This window comes from Aythya fuligula, chromosome 15 (genome assembly GCF_009819795.1).
Source record: "Aythya fuligula isolate bAytFul2 chromosome 15, bAytFul2.pri, whole genome shotgun sequence".
NCBI lineage: Eukaryota > Metazoa > Chordata > Aves > Anseriformes > Anatidae > Aythya > Aythya fuligula.
The window spans coordinates 13,627,625-13,650,185 of record NC_045573.1 but is presented as its reverse complement, the minus strand read 5'-3'; positions in this window follow the sequence as shown (position 1 = coordinate 13,650,185).

Here is a 22,561-nt window from a genome sequence, read left to right as displayed (position 1 = left end):
AGGAGGGAGTATTCCTAGCTCCACAGTAGATGTCTTGTGTGAGAGGCAGGACTAGGGGGAGGAATCTGGCAAGCGTTCAATGTATTTTCTTTGCCATGGTTTTATAAAATACGTATTGCACCTTGAAGACTAATGTATATATAGTATTTAAGACCACGGTCTAAAGCTTCAAAATAGTACAAATTTTTTGTTCCATTTGTGGATGAAGAGGGGAAAGATCTGCTATTAGGACACTTTGTAAATGTGTTTGGCATACCACGCTGTCATATTTGGATGAGCAGCCCAACTTCAGCCCCAATGAGGGCCGGGAAGCTCAGCTGAGAGAAGTGAGCAGGCTGCTGGTGCCCGCTCAGCTCCAACAGCTACCACGTCTTGTGAGCACAGAGGTTGCTCACGAAGCTGGGCCATGCTCTGGGTCAGGGCAGGTTTAAAGATGCCTGGAGCCACAGCACACTGGGATTTGAGCACAGCAGCACTGCTTTGTGGTTGGTTGCATCACTTGAGCACCTTGCCTTTGCTCAGTTTTGTTGCTGTTGACAGGTAAAGATGTGTACGGAAACCCAAGCATGTTCAGGGGCAGGGGAGATACACTGGGAGAGAGCTTCTGAAAGTCTTTTTTTTTTTTTCTTTTTTTTTTTTTTTTTTTTTTCCCAGAATCATTTGAAGTTAAGATGTAAGCTAGTTTGGGGCCTCTGCAAAGCAGCCTAACAGATATTGAACTCAGCTCTAATTGCTTCTGTTAACCACCTAGTGAAGCCATTGCACATTAACCGTTTTCAATTACGACAGCTATGAGAAAAGATCCAAATACAAATGCAAGTGAGTAAAACAGTGTGCAGACATTTTAGTCCAGGGAACCAAACTAAATTGGGTTATTGTTCTGAGAACATCACATTGGGCTCTAAGGAGAGGGAGCAGTGGGGAATATCGGCTTGTTCTCTTCCTTGGCTGAAACAACAGGAAGCCTGAATCTGCTCCACACAGACAAATATTTCGAGCAGCACACTCTCTCAGCCAACAGCATCCCAACAGGAGTGCTGCAAAGAAACTTGCAAAATGCAGTCTGCTAAGAAGCCGAGTTTGATCCTTCACCTCCAACATTAGCACAGGTCTGCTGTCAGCCCACCACAGAGTTCAGTGGGGATAGGCTGCCCTGGATGCCAGGCAGCTTTGGAGCAGAGGCCATGGTTTCTGAAGGATCCGTAGAATCATACAACCATAGAATGGTTCAGATTGGAAGGACATTCAAAGGTCTCCAGTTCCAGCCTCCCTGCTACTAGATCAGGTTGCCCAAACCCCATCCAGCCTGACCTTGGGCACTGCCAGGGTTGGGGCACCCACAGCTCCTCTGGGCAGTCTGGGCCAGGGCCTCACAGCCCTCGCTGTGAAACATTCTTTCCTTATGTCTGAAGGAAGAGATAACTTTCTAAGTCCTACAGACCCCATCAGGCAGGCAACAAGACGAGGGTTAATGCTCCTCTTCTCTTGGCAGAGATCACCTCACAGCTGCCTGCCCTCATTTCAGAGATTGCCAGGGAACCCAGCCACAGGGGAAGGAGGAGGGAGGGGAGGCTGTGCCTGGGCCCAGCTGGAGTGAGTTGCTGTGCCCCAAGGGAGCTGTAAAGCTCCTCTGGTGAGGCTGGCACGTCTCCTGGTTTAGCTCTGCAGCCAGAGCTTTTCTCTGGGAAAGATGATGAACCTTTACGGGAAAGGAAGGCTTCAGTGTCAAGAGTGAATGATTTTGTTTTATGAGTGGTTTTTGTTCATCTTTGTTCTGCCCTTGGCTAAAGGGTAAGTTCTTTCAACCAGTCTTGTCTTGTTTTTTGATGTATGAGTGGTAATAATTCAATTAATATTGCTCTATGTAAGCAAAGTGAAATGTGAACCAGTACAGGATATACTGGGCTTTTAGAAGGTTGGTTTTATAAGGCCAAAAACCATCTCGAGCAATATCAATTGGAAGAAGCAAATAAGGCGGAAAACATCAGAGCTTTATAAAAACTCCTTAAGAATACCATGTTTTAACACGAGAAAGAAGGCTGTATCTGTGTAGAAACACAACAGAATAAGCTCAGCACAATAAATCAAAAACCTTGGAAGCAGGAAGGAAGTGAATGCAGTTATAAAAATAAGTCCTGCAGATAAGGATGAAAATGACAAAGCTTGATATTAAGAGAGGACAGAAATTGTAGAAAGCCAACAGAAAAAAAAATATATATATATATTAATAATTGAAAGGTTTTAGCAAAATATTTCTAGAGTTTAAAAAAAAAATCTAGAAAGACACCACAAGGTCTGTTCACAAATGGAAACAGTAGATACTTCTTTTTTTCAATGCTGAAGAATCTAGTAAAGATGTCTGTTCTGTAGTGGCGGTAAAGGATGATGTATTTGTTGTATAATGATGGTAATATACTTTCTATTCCTACTGTAACTAAAGAGGATATTAATCAACAGCTACTGTAGTTAGGCATACTTAAATCAGAAGTTCTGGGTAATTTGCATTGAGGAATTTTAAAGCAGCTGGCCAAGGAGCTTTTTTGGCAGCTAATATTGATTTTTCAGTAAACCATAGATAAGGGAGAATTCCAGAAAGTTGAAAGACTGCTAGTTCCTTGTTATCTTATTAAAAAGTTTGGGAAAGATGGCTGAGACAACAGAGGTTGTCAAACTGACTTCAATATGGGAAAACCATAGAAAAACTTATTTAATTTAATTAACAGAGACTGGAGGCTGCATACTATAGTTAATGCTAATCAGCAAAGTCTTTATGGAAAATAATTCTGGAACTAACTTGAAAATTCTTTGATTTTAAGTGTAATTGACATAGGAAAAGCATTTAGTAAATATAGATGACAAAATAAAACTATGATCTTCAAAAGATTAAAAGAAAATATTAGGTCTAGTAATAGGTCTAACAGAATAGATAAATTATACCTTGGCTATAGAGGAAGTACCTAGAAAAGGGGAAGAATCTCCGTTGAACAAGGAAATCTATAGTAGAACCCAAGTTGCATACATTCCAGTTAGGTATTTCAGGTTGCTAACAGGGAATCTTCCTAAGCAGAGGAATAATGTAATGATGGTTGGGATAGTTTTCATCACTAGAAATCTTTATATTAAAGATGGTTATTTTTCTAACTGAGGCTGTAGTTCCACATGTTCCACATGTTTCAAGCCCAGCAGGAACTGCAGTTTGCCCCTGTGACTCTGGTTTCTCAGTTGGGATACATGTATATGGCACTTGAGGATCCTCACCCTCCCCTTGCTTTCTGTTCTTCTAATTGCTTGCTTTTTTCAGCATGTGGCATTGACTCTTGCAATAGTATCCTAAAAAGTTTATTATGTACTAAAAGATGCAGTCTTTTAGCTGAACCAAATTTACAGTAGCAGCATGTTGAGTGTCCTGGGCAACCTAATGTAACTACAGTGTTCCAAGCTTTGTGAGTGATGCTTCACTTGGCTTGAGTGTTTTTATTTGAACTCAAATAGGTCTTGCTTGCTTTACTTCAAAGAACAGTAGAAGCAGAAATGACTAATTTCACAACTCATGCAGAAGCTCCTCATACCAGCTCCTAGAAATTAATATTCTTCAATGGTAGGAGATAAAAACTTCAGCCAGCCATATAAAATCAAACTTCTTTCCCAGATGAATTTCACAGTCTTAGTCTGTGACTCATAAGTAGTAAACAGATGCTGAGCATATGAGCTTTAGGGACAAATCAACTGACCTTTAATGATTCTTTAAGTCCTTTCCTCATTTTCCATCAATAGCATATTTATTGATTACAGAGCTGCCTGGTACTGAATTCTTCTAGAGAAATTCAGTATCCAAAAAGCTATGAAAAATCTTTAAAGTGTATAGCTTCATTCTGTGGTCTGTTGTCATCAAAAGTGAACCTCTCAAACTGCACTTTGCTGACTTAAAATGAGTCTCTTCCCTTGACTGTAATGTCCTGGTATTGCTGATCTGGCTTCAAAGATAAAACTTCCCTTCATTTTAAACCTATAGGTGGGTGGGTCACTCAGTGTGACTCCCCAAACTCATATCACTTTTAGGTAACTAGGATGCACTTCTTCAGGAAACTTCACTGGAGATTAAGCTATGAATTATGTCATGTGCAAAGGCACTCCTGTGATGCCTTCCATCTGCATTGGCTTCCAGTGAAGGTAGATGCTGAAAGAAGGAATAAGGAGTGAGAAAGATCTATACTTTTTTCCTTCAATTACTTGGCCATTTGCATGCATATGTGGTGTAGTGTTGTACCATTATTGCAAAGAGTTGGTTGGTACTCACAAAGTAGTTTGAGGGTCCTCCAGCAGTGATCACTGTCTGAGGAACAAGCTGAGAAGCAGTTGCAAATGAAATCAAAAAACTGCTGACCATGACCTGTCATGTCAAGGCACTACATATCATATTGGTGGGTAAATACTATGAGAGGCAATTATACAACACACTTGTGTTGCAATGCTTATTGAAAACAGGACAGTGAAAATCTGGAAAGCTGATTGCCAAGCAGGCCCTATCACTGTTTTTCTGGAGGTGGGAGTGAGTCTTGTTTGTTTGCCTCTGTTGGATGTAGTGACTGACTTACTGATGTCTGTAAAGTTCTTTAATATTTTTGGGTAATTTTCATATCATTGTGCTGGTAGCAAAGGGATCTGAGTCTCTAAATCTGCATGGAAGTACGTGTATGCCTTTTTATGTCTCAGTGCATACATAAAAGCACACTGCATAAAGTCAGCAACATGCATCTTTCCATGTATGATTACATTGTTTGAACGCTCACATTCTCTTTTTATTTTAAGTATTTAGGTAAGAAAAACCTGTATATGTGGCATACAATTCATATACAGTTACTGCTGAAAAACCATACACAATACATAGGGTACCTCATCGCACACCATGTTCAGTCAATGTATATTGAAGTCTGCCTCTTCCACTAATGCTTAAACTCCATTGCCTGATGATGTATTGCGATAGTACATCACTGGAGTGATGACGATCTGATGGTATATTACCATCATTTATTACTAGAATATCATCACTGGCATATTATTGCAATGTATCACCGCAGCAGCCAGCAGGAATATAGCTGCAAGAGAGAGTCGAGTTAAATGTTTTATTAATTCCTAAGTGATAGCTGTAGAATTAGTATGACAGAGAATCGGCATATATCCCCCTTCCCTCTCATTCACATACATGCAAGGTAGATTGATACCTTCTGTTCAATGCTTTTAGCATAGCCTTCTATTTTCCACGTGTGAATCAGTTCCTTGCTGAAATTCTAGATTAGGACCCCCATTTTAAGCTTAGTTAGCAATTGTGAAATACTGAGAACCAAAAGAAAATGGAAATTTGATCTTGATTGGCTTGTGTTATCATCATTCCTATCATATATTTTAGGATGATTTTTTGTGGCCCTAACTGGGATTTTTTCTGTTCTCCATGGCATTTTGTAGAGACTTACAGAGTGGGCACACTGTTAAAGTATGGTGCTCGTAACTTTTTTCCTCTGCATGTGCATCTTAAAATTTAGTATCTCAATTGGTTGGATCTGCCAAAAATAAAGCATAAAACCCAGTAGCTATCCCTGCAACTCAATCCTTCAAATTAGCAAAATAATATCAGATGTTTAAACATCTTCATGAAAACTGAAGGTGCTTTCTCCTGTCAATGTTAATTCTGCCTATCTCATCCTGCTTTGCACAAAGCAAAAGTATACTTACATTACAGTCTCACATCTATTGCCTGGAGGAATCCTGAAAATTCTCCTGCAAATGTCCTTTGGATTTATCTCATTGTACTGCCAGAAAATAGTGTTTGCTACAAGCCTTATATAGAGCAACTTGTGCAAAGCCATCTCGGGATCAGTCTGTCTGATTCAGTCAGTACTGCTCTAGCTAGCAATAAGGCTCCTACCTGCATCCCACCAGGTTCAGATGGGGATATTGAGTAACTGCATTTAGTTCAAGCTACTCACTGGAGGATTGCATTAATCATCTCTCTGCTACTTCTGGCCATTGTCTGTCAGTACATAAATATCTTCATCTTTATTAGCATTATGTATTTTTACGCTAAAAAAAGGCTCTCCAATAGACTGCTTCAAATTTCCATAGTTCATGTCTGATACGTTATAGTAGAACCAATATTAGGAATGAAATTGGGAGGTAGGGCTGCTGTGTACTTAAACATACTGAGCTAGTTTCAAGTTTCTGCACCAGCAGAGTCAGCTTGCTTGACTGTGAGTGTTGGAGATGGGACAGGCAGCCTCGGGCAGGAGCCCCCTCAGCAGCTGATAAGATGCAATACCAAGCTAGAGGTAGGCTCTGACAACACAGCCCCTTCTCTGGAATTGACTTTTGGCTAAAGCTAGCACTGCGGTAATAGGAATAATCCACAAACTTCAGAAGATCCCAAATAACAGAGCAAACTGCTGTTTTTTTCTCCTCAAAGCCTCAGTGCAAGACTCAGAAAAAATGAGTTAGAAAATGAAGGAGGGTTCCAAATGTGACTGATTAGAATTTAAAAAAACTAATTTAAAAAAAAAAAAAAAAAAGACAATTTGTACACTGCTACCATCTAGTGAATTAAAAGAAAACAAGATCTTCCTCCACAGTAGGATGAACTATATGTAAGGTGTGAACCTGCACCACTGAAGTCATTGGGACTTCTGCCATTGACTTTACTTGGAAGAAACCTTAATGGAACAAGCCATATTAAATATCAGGCATTTGAATTTCAAGTGCAATTAGAGAAAGTATCAAAGACTGTTACATATATTTGTGATCTAGATAATTGCCATAATTTTTCCAGGATAACATTGAACCAAAGAAATCATTAGCAATTACTGCTTTAAGGCAGTACAGATGGGTTCAACAGGATGAAAAAGCACACTTTAAGACTGGAATCAAGGGAAGCTTTTTCATGGATACTGCATTTTCTGTCTTAAATTAATTTAAACCTTAGGAAAGGTATTTCAACAGCAGCTTTGGAAACTTCATCTCTATATTTATACAAAACTTCTCCATAGTGTTTGGGCAGCTTGCCTTCTTGTTCTTAGTGGTGTTTCCCTAAAGCGGAAAGGAGCAAGTTACTCCCCTTCAGTTCTTAATTAGACAAGCATGTGCCAGCTCATCTCACAAGCCTGTCACACTGAAATGTCTGTGCTAACATCCAGTGTTGTTAAAATCCACATTGATTTTGACACTTCCTCTTGCAGAGTCAGCATTTTCCTTACCTCCCTAAGGCACACTTTCATTTGACGTGTGAATCAAGGTACAAAGTGCTGTGATTAAATGATCTGTACTATCTTTGCAGTCTTTCATCCTTCCTTCCCCATCCCATGCCCGGAGAAATTCTTACCAAAATGATCCGTGGATTAGGTGTGAATCCAGATGATTTATGCCAGTGTTCAGCTGCCCAGAGACTTCGAGCAAGATATCTGGAGGTGCTAAATGTAATGACTGCACACAGAAAGGAGTGGCAGAAGAAGGTTTTTCAGCAGTTGTGAAAATGAAGTCATCAGTGCCACTGCGATTGCTATTACCTACCTGTAAGCACAGCTAAGAATAATGTTAAGGATCTTAATTACCTAATATTAACAATACAAATGCATTTCTAAGCAATCATGCTTTAATCACTTTCACAATATTTGTTATCATTAGTCTTATATTATAGTTCAGCAAAGACTTTAAGTGTGTTCATAACTCAGAGCACCAATGTTTTACCCTTTATTTCTCAACACATTATTTGAGGCTGGGCCTAGAATCTGATCTCACAACAAAGTCCTGCTTTTCCCAGATTCTGCCATGGTTATCTGGAGCTTGGGTATGATCAGAAGAAAATCTTTCTAATCTTTAAGAACTCCTGGTTAGATTCCTCTCTTTTTTTGTTTGCAATTGAAATTTCATATGTTAAAGCTAGTTGCAAAACAGCTTTACCAAACCTTCTTCAAAGCAGTTTTCTGTCACAAAATATTGTTCTAGTACTAATGAAGTATTCTGTAAGTTTGATATTTTAGAAAAATCACAATTTATATACCATAAAAATTATGCATTAGAGGAAAAGAGCTTTAACATTTTGTCAATGTTTCTTTCATTTTGAAAATAGACTCTTGACTAGTTAGAGAACACAATATTAAATGCAAAATCAAGCCTTTGATTTTCTTTTTATGATGTAGGTTTTCATAATATTGGGGTCTTTTCAAAAACCTAATTTTGATATCTTAAAATCTGCTGGGAAATCATGGTGTACAGTCTTCCTTGCACAGTCCTTCCAACTTCCCTAAAAATCCTCTTTGGAAGATCTGTTTTAAACTCGCTAAATACACGCTCGCAGGAGCTGATGAAACATTTCACTGCAGCACTGGGTTGCTGGCTGCTCCCTCCCGAGCCTCCTGTAGTGGCTCCGCTGTAATCATTTTAACTTGTACTTCGTGTTGCTACATAAAGCATTATTTTTCCTTTCTTCAGGGCAAATGGATGGGATCTGTACAGCAAGAGATTTTGAAATGCATCTTAACTTCCAGATCAGCCTTTGAGAAATTAATTTCCACTTAGTTTTTGGAGTTGTTCCAACTCATCCTCACGAGTGAAATATGGGCATCAGAAGGTGGAACAGAAAATACAAAGCTAATGATCTGGTTCATGTTAGTTAGTTCTCTCTTAATCCTTTGAAAGATTGCATTTCCCGTCTCTGGATTTCCTCTCGCTGATGGTTTTTAAAAGAAACAAGACAATATTTGCCATACATTATATATCAAGATTAAGTCAAGAAGCAAAGATGATCTATTCGCCATCCCTATAAGCCTCTCGTAATTAGGTCTACCCACTTTCAAGGACAGGACTCTTATCTTTAAGAATAAAAACTCCCACTGAAATTTAAACTGTTTCTCAGAGTAAACTTAGAAAGGACAAAGGGACCTGATCTTCACTTGTCCACCCATGGTTTTTACTGGTCTGAGAGTTGTGAGTACACAAGTACTGCAGAACTGAGGGCACTTTGCTCCTGGAAAAGGGTCACTGCTTCTTCCCATCCAGCCTTGCACCACAGCTTCCTTCAGTTCAGATGTCCCCTGGCATACAGTAGGGGCCACGTTTTATTTTCTATACTTGAAGCTTCTTAACTGCTGTAAGCTTTTTTTTTTTTTTTTCTTTTTTTTTGGGTTGGGGGGGGAGATCCCAAAGGAGGAGGAGGAGGCAGGACTCTGTGCTGTCCTCTTCTGCGGTGTTTAGTGGAAGTTGCATCATGACAAGGCGCAGCACAGCAAGCTGGCAGCTGGTCTTGTACTTAACCATGTCTTGGGAGGGCTGCGTTTCTGTTGTTAGTGGGGTTAAGAGCAGTGATGCCACATCTGTTAGAATCATAGAATGGCTTTGGGTTGGAAGGGACCTCAGAAATCATCTAGCTCCAACCCCCGTCTACGCAGGGATGCCACTCACCAGATCAGGTTGCTCAGGGCCTCATCTAACCTGGCCTTGAACATCTCCAGGGATGGGGCATCCACAACCTCTGGGCAGCCTGGTCCAGTGCCTCACCACCCTCGAAGTGAAGACTTTCCTCCTAATCTCAAGTCTAAATCTCCCTCTTTTAGTTTAAAACCATTCCCCCTTGTCCTGTCATTATCTAATTGAGCAGAGTTGTTCTCCATCTATTTTATAGATCTTTAATAACTGCAAGGCCGCAATGATGTCACCCCAGAGCCTTCTCTTTGTAGGCTGTTAGGAAGTGAAACCATTGTGGTGTGGCTTAGTGGCCCACCAGTTAGATCAAGGCTGCAGAAAGCTTCTCTGCAGTCCCCCCCCGTGTTTCCCCTTGTGGCTTAAGAGATCTTGGTCCAGGAGCTGAGCGTTTTCCTCCTGCCCACAGGCTGCTGCCATGACACACGGGGACAGCAGCTGCCTCCACCTCTGGAACAGAGGGGCTGGCCCTTCTGAGTCCCTGAAGCCCACCTGTGCCTGCTGCTCTGCCTTCACCCTCCTGCTTGCTCTGCCCAGCACCATCAGGGTGTGCGTAGGACAGCAGCTGGTTGCTCAGCACTGCTGCTGCCTGTGCTCCAGTACAAACCCAGGCCTGGCTGCTAGCGCTAGCAGGTCTGAACTACCCTGGTGGGCTGGCCAGAGCTGGTTTTGATGGGTAGCTTAGAAAGACATTCAGGAGAAGCACTGGCTGAACAAGGAATGAAAATGAAAGTATTATCAAGGCTTTCTCTGTGTCCCCAAAGGTCCTCTTTGTCCAGGCAGCTCCATAAACAGCAACACAACAATATTGTGCTGCGGCAGTATTACTGATATGCAAAGGAAATGAACGATATTTGTTTGTCTTGAAATGAATGGTAGCAAGGTTTGCTGTTTACTTCCAAATATTGGGGGGGATATTTGCATGAAACTGTCACAGACATATTTTTCCTCTCATATTTACAGTACTAGAGAATGTTTCAAAGATCCATCCTCTTAAAGAAGCATAATCCTATCAGTTAGATGAAGAAGGGTAAATTTGAAGAGACAGTTTATTTAATTTTGTTCCAATAGAATTGCAAGCATTTCATTTTGTCCTACTATTTCAAGTGTTGGGCTGCAAAATTCAGTCCAGCTTCCAGTACTGGTACTTAGAGGCTGTAAAGAGAAGAAAACGTATGTGTTCATTTCCAAACAGCAAGGAAGGTGGCTTTTAAAATGGATAAAAGTTTCCTGAAAACAGCTAATTTCAGTCTTTGTTACTGGCAATCAAGCTTTAGCATGGAGAGATGTTCGTAATTCCTCTCAAAAAAGGTAGCTTGTGTTGAGATTTTCAGAATTTCTCGTTTTTCTCCTGATTCCCCCCTCCCCCATTAGATTATGCAGCTGATGGGGCTCTTTGGCTATAAAATAAGACATTAAAGCAGAGAGCCTGTGTTTGTCCTACTTTCTTCACTTTTCTACATTCAATTCCACACTTGATAGCAGGGAAGACAAAAGGAGACATTTTCAATACTCATACCCTAATAACATCCCCCTGGGATTACCTGCAGCTCAATACATCATTCAAAAGCAAAGATTAAAAGTAATAGTCACGTTAATATTATTTCACAATCCACAAACATAAATCCTCATTTGTTATTCATGAGCTTATCACACGCACCTCTTAGGAGCAAAATACTGCAGCATGTGCAGAAAATGGTAACACAAAGCAAACAGTGAAGGAGATGTAGACAACTTTATAGCTTATTTAAGGTAAAGATATTGCAGGTATGTTTGCTAACAGAGAAGTGCTCCTGCTTGGCTGTGATGATGCATCACGCAGTACTATTCATTATCTCCCTAGTCATTACTTAGCCAGATCCCAGTCCTTAAGTGCTCCCATCATAAATGTGTTGCTTTTTTTGTGATGGGTGCTTGCAGAAATTTCTTTGAAAGGAGTCTGAGGTGCTGGAGGGCACCTTGAAATCCCCCTTCATTTGGGATGACAGACCAAAATCATGCAATGAATGAGATGATAGACCTCATTTCTCAAGGAAGCTCAGAGCTACACTCTTTTTGGCCTAGCATCTATCAGAATGTTTCTGCTTTCTACGTAGAAATAAGCTGCTGACCTTGAGCAATATAGGATTCCTGGGTTCATACCATGCTGCTTTCTGCACACCAAGCTGTGCACAGAAACCTTGGAATAAGGCCAGAGAAACACCAAGAGGCCAGTGTGAATTCAGAACCACTTCTTATTTCACAAGCAATCTCCTCCAGATGCTAAGTCATCACTTTACTGCCCTAAATCTGACCACTCTGAGCTCTGAAACAAAAGCAAAGCAAGCAACACTCCATATGTGACGTCCACAGAGTGCTTTGGTGCTGCAGCCATGTGGGTTTGAACCTAAATGTGAACCCCAGCTAAGCAACCGTGTACAGCCCTCCCTATGGTGGTTACTGTAGAAACAGAAAGGAAACTTTTACCAATGTTTCTGTCTTATTTCCCAATAAATAGCAGCATCTCCCCTAGAAACTATATTGATCTGGAGTGGTTCAAATAACTACTATTATAGAAGTAGATGAACTCTCCTCTGATAGACCTGTCAGACTCCCTGCTGATGAGAAGACTTCCATGCAATCCATATCCACAATTGCTTTGGAAGTAGAGGACTGGTTTTCCCTCCCTTTTCCCCCTCCAGCTATATCCCTATAGTTTTTTGCTTTCCTACGTCTATTCTTTTTTAAGCTGATACTTGTTTTCAGAAACTGCTCAAGTTGTGACAGAAACTTCTGAGCTATCCCAGTAATTGGCCTGCCTATGAGGGAGGGAGAGGTTGAGAATGACAGTGCAAGGAAGAGAGCCTTGAAAAAAATCATGTCTGGGGAAGTTTCTGTCATAAATAGCATCACATTTTGTGAGTTTTTCATGCATGTGCAGTGCTCTGTATGAGTATTTCCTCTCAACTCAAAATCTTCTCATGTACTCAGATACAGGGTTTGATTTTATATATTAACCCTATTACATAGTTCTTTTGTGTATCTGTATCTATTGCAAACCATTTTCTCCATCTAAGTGGAGAAGGCATAAAATACACAGCTCATTTCATTGGAGTGTTAATAGTTTGCTGATGCAGACTCAGACACTGAGGAGTTAATCTAAGCAATCAGAATATCAGCACTTCACTGGAACTGCCAATGTACCTAATGTTCATCATGTTCTGAAGTGTTTTATTGTATAATGATTTAAACAAAAAATGGTGTAGGCCAGATCCTCAGCTGTTACAATCCCACACGGTTGCATTGATTTCACTGGAACAACATGGCTTTATGGAGCACAGACTCTGGCCTGCAGTGTAGCTGTCCTGAGCGCAGACAATTTGACCCTTGCGTACCTCCTCAAAATCACTAATTGGAAGCTGTTTCATAACTTTCTTGACAGATGGGCAGCACAGTCCACTGCCTGATTTCCTGATGCTCAAGGAATGACCTGACTGAGCCAGCAAAGTTCTTAATATTTCACCACCTTGACATCCAGGGAGAGATGCAGGAATCTAGTTTGTAAATGTGTTTTTCTTTCTTAACTGTTTAATGAACAAGATGGAAAAAGTGGTGCTTATGCTCTCCTTTTGTTGTAGTGGTAGGGATGAAGGACCAGGCCTGATAGCACGCGGTTTGAACACTGCTTACAGAGCTGTCAGCCTTCCCAACCTCTTGTTCTGCCCACCTCCAAGTGACCTGAGGCTGTGCAGGAGGACAGAGCGACCTGCCAGGCTGCACTGCAGCCGTCACCACACCAAGTGATCACCTGAACCTTCCTGCAGCAACAGCCAGAATTGGGGGGATGGGGAACAGGGATGTCACCTGTGTGTACAGGGAACAAAAGGCATACACACCTGGATGCTGTTAGCTCTTTAGTTGTTCTCAACTGGTTTGGGAAGCTGGGTGAGTAGTGGAAATTTATTAGATTGCAAGGGAGCTAGATACACTGACCCTTCAGTTTCAAGCTTTGTAATATGGAGTTGGTCAAGGGGGAGGTTATAACCATGTTTTGACAAAAAGGCTTTGAAAGTCTTCATGTGCTAACCATCTGCTAAGCTCCCTGCTTAAACTCTTAAACTGTTAGCAGTGTTTCTGGCATTGGTGTTTCTCTATTCACCTTCTAGACAATTTCATTCACTGCCAGAGTGAGGTGCAAAGAAGGAGCTATGTGAAGGTTTCTCATATCTACACACATCCCAGTTTGAAGCTGAGTATTCCAGGAGTAAACCCAAGTGCTCACTTCCATCTTCTTTTCCTGCAATATAATAAACCTCCCTTTTCCACATTTGTGTCTTTCAATGTAAAAAAAAAATAAATATATATTGGTAGCGGTCAGATATTGGAGCCCATCCCTCTCTAAGAAAGAGAATTTTTAGAATAGAAATTAGCGCTTTCAGACACCAGTAAGAACCAGCAGATACCTCTCTGAGTTTTTTGGTCTTGTTTAAAGTGACATTTGCCTGAAAATTTTCAAGTGCCTGGAAAACTAAAATAGCTCTGCTGGGAATGAATTCATAGCCCACAGACATGGGAGTCAAAGCTAAATTTTAAAGCAAATACATCACCTAGCACTGCAGTTCATCATACGGGTTCCCATATGTGCAATAAACCTCTCCCATCTGCACCTGTCGATACAGCCCTTCAACTTTCTCCAAGGAGGGAACTCACAATTAAGATTGACCGTGGTGCAAACACTTTGGTATTATAAAGTACTTAATCCATTCAGCAGGAAAACTGCTGATTCTGTCTCTCAAATGTAGAATGCGCAGGCTAGTATTAATCTTTTTAGGAACTAATTACTCCAGAAAGTAAGAACTTCTTAGCCTGTGGGTGGCAATGCACTTTATTTTTTCTTTCATCTGGAAGATGCTTTGTCTCTGTGTTTGGTACTTGATTGCTTTTAAGGGAAGATTGAAAGATGCAGTGTTTATACTGGATGTGCTGAAGGATGGAGGGGAGTGTTACTAATGCAGTCTGACTCGGCAGCTGTTCATTAAGTGTTGGGAGAACTGTATTTAACTTCAGAGAGATAAAGCTAGTGGTCTTGTTCACAAGCTTGGAAGGAGGGCTTGGGATCATACTTATGCCACCAGCCTAGCTGGGAATCCAGCCATCAGATTCATTCAGTCGACTCAGAGCTGAGCTGTGTGACAACACAGAGCAATATGAGATACAGAGAAAAGACAGCATTGTTCACTTCTATTGTTAAATACATCAGTTACTGAGCTAGAATCATGCTGAGATTACATTTCTATCCCCCAGCACTCACAGCTGCCCCAGGGCTGGAGGGACCCCAGTACTGCTGGAGTGAATGTTGCTTCCCCTGAAAGCGAGTGCATGGCTCCATCTGGCAGGGAGGGATGCAGTCCTGTTGGGATGCTCCCAACAGGAGCCTCACAGGTGTTACGGGGAGCAAGACGCGAAGGTGATAGGGCTCAGGAGGTGCAAAGCTAAAGAGAAAGAACATGAATAGAGATGGGGAGCAAGCTCTGAAAACAGAAGAGCTGCAGGGGATACGAAGAGAGAAACTGCCTCTAGAAAGACCCGAATTAATAAACACTGATGGTGGCTACAACAGAATAGCTAGGCAATCATGTTATAACCTGCCCGATTCTAATTTCGTAGGGTTTTCAATATTCTGACATTCCTTTCATAATGCCAGGTCTTGTCCTAACTGTTTGAGATACCTGGATGAGCAATTTGGAAGTCTGCAGACACTGATGTCAGGGTAGTGCCCTCCACAGAAAGCACAAGGAAGCACAACTTAGGTTGCCTCGTTCAGTCTGAGCATACAGGCAGGCAAATGAAAGGTATTTTTCCTGAAGGATGCTCAGTGCACCCATCCCCAGACAAATAAAGTTCTTATGCACTCGCTCAACATTAACTCCAATGAGTCTATTCACATGCTTAAATTTAAGTCTGTACATAAGCATTTTTCTAGACTGAACACTGTAGTGCACATCCCATGTCAAATCAATTTTTTACTACACAATTTGCCCCTCAATTTTGTGCATATTAAAAACAAACAAACAAACAAAAAAAAAATTCAATTCTCATGTCTTTTTATGTTTTTCTATATCTACCCTGTAAGATGCTCTGAGATCCCCATATAAAATGTTTCGTATGAGTGAGATTTCAGCCTGGTGGTCAAATTCTTTACTCAATCCTTGCCTGTATCAGCGGTCACCCTTACCAGCCAACCATCAGCCTCCTGTGCTGCTGCTTTCTCCAGGGAGCAATGTCTTGCGGGCACGTATGGCATCTCCCCAAAGGGCAGGAGCTGCCAGCAGACACCAACAAGTCAGCGAGGAGCTCCCTGCCCACTGGCAGTGCTGGGGGCTGCTGTGTGGGCAGAATCCAGCAGAACTGTGCTGTTAGGCCAACAAGCTCTTACAATTTTTCATAGACGTTTGATGATTACACAGGAAGGCACGTTGCTATCTAGGACCATGTTTGCCTGATGTTTGATTAGATCACAGAAGGTCTGCAATTCTGTTTCATGAGCAGCAGCAATAAACCAAGGTTTGATTCCAGTCACAATTAACACCCCGAGCTTCAAGCTTCTTAACTGAAACCCCGGATGACAGCCTAGCTGGCTGCATCAGACCTCAAACCCTAGTGTCAGGGAGCAGCAAGAGCAGGGCAGCTCTGTGAGAGAAGCAGCCAGGAAGGCGAGGCAGCGCAGCTCTGCCTGAGCACAACTGGGAGAACCGAGGGCTGGTAGCAGGGCCCGCAAGCAGTCCCTGGCCAGGTGAGGGGCTGAGCCAGGCCTTAAGTCCATCTGGGGAGTCAGGAGCAGCAGCCCACAGGAGCTGGTGCCCTACAGCATAGCTCAGGCCCTGACTGGGCTCTAGGGCCCATGCTTCAGCGGGTTTTGGGCCCCATGGGTGTGGGTGGAGGCTGCTGCTGAGGTGCTTCAGGGCCTTTGAGGGTTGCTGGCACCCGCAGGACCTGGACATCTGGGCGTCTGAGGAGCCACAAATGGTTAAAACAAGGTCTTCAGGCTCTTACTTATCAGGCATGTTGCCATGAAGCAGAGCTGCTGAGGTGCCAGGAATCAGGGGAAGGATTTAAAAGTGTGGCCTTTATTTTGGAAAATCAGGTTATTTTTCAAGCACTGTTTAAATTTTCTTGAATTGGTAATGGCCACAGAAAATCCTTATTTTATCCCTTTTTCTCTTTCCAACCAGCTTTATCTATGGTCCAAAGGAGGCAAGTGTTACGAGAATCAATATTTATTCTTATCACTTCCCCCTTTACAGACATTGGGATAGAGACTGAATGAGGAGTAGAACCCAGGGCTCCTGTATCCTCCTGCTCATGTCACTTAGTCCCCTGCTTACACCCACGTTTCCACAAGTAAGGATCGTGTAATGCTATATTTCAGGCAGCAGTTACCTACTGTTGGTTGTTTTCTGAAACTATTACTAGGCTAGAGGTAGCCTTGGATTTTGGGTAAATGTTTGTGTTATTCAGAGTATCATGTTGTCACCCAAACTGAGCTTTTGCTGACTTGGCATCTGACGTGCTCCACGGTGGGACTGACTGCTGCCTGGTAAACATCTTTGGAGGTGTGATTTTGGTAAAGGACCTATAGGCTAAAGAAAGAAATAAAAAGTTCCTGGTTTGTTTTAGTTTTCAAATGTTTTTATTAATTGATGATTCTTTGAAATAGATGAGAATTACTGAATTTTATATGGGAATTTCAGTGCAAATAAGGGACAGGTAGAGATAGTGATTTTTGGTAAATTCAGTTTGGCACCCAGCTTTGTAATTTATTTGATGATGGCCATCACATATGTTATGCATAACTGAGTGCACTTGTGTGTGCATGTGTATATAATACATAACTTTTTAGTTTGACAATATTGATTGAAATCCTTTCAGTTTGATGAATGAGTGCATTATGCAGTGAACAGTGAAACTAGCCTTGATGAGTCATTGGCAGGATTTTCCCAACTTTTTGAAGGCATCCTCTCCCATGGGCAAGAAGTCAGAAATGTCCTCCCAGCATGTCTGCTCGAGCTGAGTTTTTGACTGTGACAAGACAAGCCCAGATATTACTTCAAGCCTGTCAATTCCTCCCACCTCTTCAAATCCCTCTACACATAGCCTAATATACACATGGAGGATCAAGGGATGGAAAGTCTCTCAGGGTTCATTTGGATTTGCAATGCAGCTCTTTCATGTTAATTTTCCTTTTCCTTTTTCTTCACCTCAATTCACTCTGACGTCTTGCCACAATATTGTCAGTCTCAGAGAAAACAACAAGCCAAAGCAGATGTGCTGAACACATGGTCACCAACAGGAGCAGTTCCCAAGCAAAGTTAGCATGTGAAATCGTTCCAAAACAGGGATGTCTTATCCAAAAAATAATCTGCATCTGCTCCTGTTGTTTGGTGGATTGAAGGAAAAAAAAACTCCATGTCTAAGCTTAGAGTTTGATTTTTTTCCAGCCTTCTGAAGTTAGAAGGGTCATGACAAGCCCTCTGATACCTGTGTAATGAATTTCTCTTTTGTTGAATAACAGGGACATAACAACTTTTCTAGTGTTTTTTATAAAGAGTAGAACATTGCAAAGACCCTTTATGTTTTGGTGTTAGAGATGTTATGATGGGCAACTCCACATTTCTGCAGGTACTCTTAAGAATAAGAAATCAGGCAAAATACTCTAAGAAAGATGTGGTTTTAGCATTTAAAAAAAAAAATGCTACTTTGCTTGTAATGTTTTTCTGTTCATGTTCTTTGTCATATAGAATTTAGCTGAAGCTTGTACTCAGCTGTGAACTCATCCAAAGGCTGAAGTAGATAGAATAGCAATTAAACATTTTTGTTATTTCTGTTTCTTTTGAGAGCTGTACTTATTAAAATAGGAGAATGTGAAGGAATTCCTCTGAAGACTGAGACGCATCTGGCAAGCTCTAAAAATAACCTCAGCTTTCCAAGGAGACAGCACAAAAAGTCTTGGATCTGCTGAAGAAAGATGAGCAGGCATCTTTCTAGCTGAATCCTAGCTGAATTTTTAGCTGAAGTTTTGTATCGGATGAGACCATTAGCTGTTCTCTTTGATAGAGGCTGTCAATTCCTGCTCTTGCTGTTTCTGTAGCAGCAACTTCAGCGTTGAAGACTGTTTCTGGAGATTGTTGAGGTCTGCAATATAAATTAAGTAGGCACCGCAAAGCAAAGCCAGAACAGTTAAAGGAATGTGATAACGAAATCCATGCGTGTGCTTGGGAGCAGGGGTGGCCAGGAGGCTCAGGTACTCAAAATGTTCAGCCTCTGAATTTATGAGGACTTGTCCAACTTTAACACCCAGAGGGACTCCCCTGTTGCTATGATTTGATTGCCCATACATTCAGATTGAGTATACACCACCTGTTAACATACAGAACAAAACACTTCCACCAAGAGCATTTGGTAAATAAATGACTTGGAAAATATTATTAAGCTCAAAACCAACATTTTACCATGTTTGATTTGCCACCAGATGCTTTGGGACCTGAAGAGATAGGAGAAAAAGAAAAAAAGAAAAAAAAAAAGTCAAACACTGGCAATGAGAACAAAATAGAGGGAAAAGGCAAGTTTTGTTGTGAGATTATAGACAAATGGACGCAAGGCTTTTATTCTACCCTGGACTATGTTACATACAGTAAACCCAGCCTGTTCAATCACTGAGTTAGCGCCTCTGCCAGTCTTTGCCACGTACCTTATAAAGAATATCATGCCTCATTCAAATAGCAAAGAATATATTAAAGTGAAACTGTTCATTGTAGCGCACTGCCCCACATGCTGGGACAGGGTGATGTACAGATAAGAGGCAGTCTCTCCTTTTGAAGACAGCTAATAAGCCCTCAAAGATTGTTTCTTGCTGGGATGACGGATGCCATAAGAGCAGCTGATGTAATGAAGCAGGTGAGACTTTCATCTTTTTGCCCCATTTCTCAAGTTGAGGAGGAGGGACTGTTAGTGTAAACAAGCAGGAACATTCCTCCTAGATAGCTTGAGTTTAGCAAATGTATGGCACTTTCAGTCTTCAGACTTCCTTTATTTAACTGATGAACATTTGCAGGTTCCTTTTGATAGTAACAGGTGTGTGGGGAAAGTTGAGTAAGAAAGGTCAGTAATGTGCCAAAGACCATGGTTCGAAGTGAGCAATGACCGCTGAAAAGAGACAGGAAGATATTTTTTTGAAGCCAGCTGTCTTCCCAGATCACACTGGCACATTTTCACCTCAAACTGAGTTCCCAGTGGACTTGAAAATGCCATCTCAGGCCAGAGAAGACCTTGGGGAAGGCCATCATACATGGTCCAACCGTTCTCCTGGAGGCTGGAAAGAGAGGGGGTGCTCCGTAACCTCTACACTTCTAGCACAAGGGCACTCTGCCTTCTCCTGGGAAGTGGTGTTACTTTTTAAGCTGATAATTCTCTTACTGCTGTCCTCAGTGCTGTCACCTGGTGATACTGAACAAGTGGGCCAAAGAAGTCTGCCCAGCGGCACGTGTTTCATAGCCAGCTCAGCTGGCTGGGGACACCAGCACTAGTTAAGCTGACATTTTATTCTCTTGTGATATTTTTCTTCTCTTTTTATTACATTTGAACTGAGCTTTATTCCAAATCAAACTGGTGAGTAGATAAGACCTCCTGCAAACACATGACAGCAAAGTGAATGTGGTAAACAAACCCAGGCTACACTGAAACACAGAACGTGCCTGGGGTCCCTGCTGTTTTCCAAGTCATAGTGTACCGCACTCAGCATCGTGGTCCCCAAGACAGATGATGCTAAGAAAGCCAATTTCTTCAGGTACACAAGTTTTAAAGTTATCTAGTGACTTGGGAAGGAGAGATTTTTTTTTTCCTTTTTGCTTTAAAGTGAGTGCATTATGAGGTTATATGACTAGTTGGAATCAATGCAGGTTCTTAATGATGCATGAAATGAAATATTGCTGTCCGGTGCACAGTGACTGTTTGGTGTTCTGCTTTATGATAGATACATCCCGCGCTGATCTGACAGGGGAGGAACGCCCCACACAGCAGCTGCAAGCTCTGCCCCGCACCCCGCTCCGCGCTTGGTGTCAGATGGGTTGCTGTCGTTGGCCGCTGCACACTCTTCTCTAGGCTAATGGAGCTGGCAGCCAGTGAAGTTGCTTTAGCCAAGAGGCAAATAGAAAGCATTTTCCATGTCATGGTTCTTGCTTTGGGGGGAAAAAAAATCATCGACCTTATGGAATTTCTTAATAGCTACATATTTTATCTGGGACCTGTGCAGCCTGGGCCTGGATTATTTGTACATGGAACTACAGCTTTTTGCCCTTTAATACCTGCAGAAACATTACTAGTTGAAGCTGAATGCAGACGGATTAAAGCACTGCTCGGTCGGGGCCAGTGCATTTGTAGTTCAAATGCTTGCTGAGTTTCTGAAAGTTTTTTCTGTCAGAAGGAAGCAGCAGCATGGAAGGGGTTGAGTTACTACTTATAGAAGATGGAAGGCACATACTTACTTATGAGAGACATATCCTGGAGCAAAGAGCAGGGAAACAGCCTCTGAGTGAATACAAGCTGTCTGTAGGTTTCTGTTGTTTTAAAAACATGTGATGCTCTGTTTGAAATAGTTCCTTCCCTTTCACAAACTGCCAAAAAGTTAACCTGCTGCAGGGCTTCTTACCCACGCAAAATGACCAGCAAAGGTAAAGTAAAGAGGAATAGGACCGTAGAGCAATAGTGACTACATAGCTGCCTTTCCAAAGGGAAAATGTCCTTCTGGAATTGTGCCCACAAGAGGCATTACACTGAACAGTTTGTTCTGCATTAGTTGTGCTTGTTTTCTTATGCAGACAAGTGGCATCATCTTTATCACTCTTGCGGAGGTGACATTGGTATGAGAGAGAGAAGAATTAGGGAAAAAATAAATGACAAGGGTATAGGCTTCCCTTCAGTAGAGCCCATCTCCAGTGTATTTTACCCCTCCTTAAAGGGTGGACACAAGGGACAGGGAGACAAGGTTTTAGAGAACCAGTACCAAAACCAGCCCTCTGTTTGATACAGGCTGCTGCCACATTTTAGATTTGTAACCTAAGAAGCCACATGGCTCTGAAACACAGCAGGCAAATCCTAAAATGAAGGTCAGTTCAGACAGAGAAGTGATTGCCCTTTTACCTGTGGCATAATGGGGCAGACTGGGGTCACTGCAGCAGATATCTCTAGCCCGTCCGTTTTCACGCTGATGTCAGAGGCACCAGCTGATTTACAACACCTGCAGCCAGGCAGGATCGGTTCAGTTCTGGAATGAGTACACGTGGGAAAAGCAGTGGTGTGGGGCACTGGCAGCTGCTGCCTTCTACATCGTCTTTCCCAGCTTGGACTGCTTCATCTTATAAACCCTTTGAACAGTACGTAATGCAGCAGCATGTATTTGTGGTGCCTTTCATATTCAATAGTATACACACATTTCCATATTTCTTCTCTTTCTGTTGATAAATAATCTGGATGCTCCTTATCCAGGTACAAAGGACAGAGTGAGTTCCATGCTGTGCCTCAGCTTTTCCCCACAACAGCTCTGTCCAAAATAAAAATTTAGCCACAGAAACGACACCAAGAGCTGCTTGTCCAGTATTCCCTCTGTGATTACGCTGAGGAGGAGAAAAGGAGGGGCAGCCAAAACAAGCAGTATGAAAACACGACTAAATAGTAGGAGAGAATAAACCTTTTTACCCCAGGACAAGTGGAGAAAGTCAGAAGAGTAGCTGTTAGTGAACTGCAATTTGTTCTTTCCTATCCTTTGCCCAGGGAAGACTGTAGTTTTACCATGGTACTCTCCAATGTTTCAGCCTCTGCACTAATTCTCCATGCCTTTCTCCCTCCCCCCATCAACTTCTCCTACACACCAGACGTAAGCTTTATCTTCATCTTTTAAAGCAGCTTGAATTGCCATTTCAGACCCTCCAGATTTATGGTTAAAATTAAAGTTTTGGCAAGCTTCTGTCACCACATTGCCCATTACTGTGGTACAATATAATGTAATTAATGTTTTTATGTTTAAGGAAGAAGAGGCACATATGTTCCTCAGCTGCTGATGAACAGA